Raw genomic sequence first — 280 nt, forward strand, 5'->3', positions numbered from 1 at the left:
AGTAAAACATTGTAATAATGTGGTACTTGTAATAATTAGTACTATTGTGGTAGTAATACAATGTACTACTGTGGTATTACATAACCTTGTACTACAATGGTACTAGTAAAACATTGCAATACCGTGGTACTGGTAATACATTTTAATACTGTGGTACTAGCAATAAATAGTACTACTGTGGTAGACACAATACCTTGTACTACAGAGGTACTAATAAAACATTGTAATACTGTGGTACTTATTGTAATCGTGTTTAAAAAAAAAACTACTTCACTTCTCA

The sequence above is a fragment of the Entelurus aequoreus genome, linkage group LG17 (assembly GCF_033978785.1).
Source record: "Entelurus aequoreus isolate RoL-2023_Sb linkage group LG17, RoL_Eaeq_v1.1, whole genome shotgun sequence".
NCBI classification, from domain to species: domain Eukaryota; kingdom Metazoa; phylum Chordata; class Actinopteri; order Syngnathiformes; family Syngnathidae; genus Entelurus; species Entelurus aequoreus.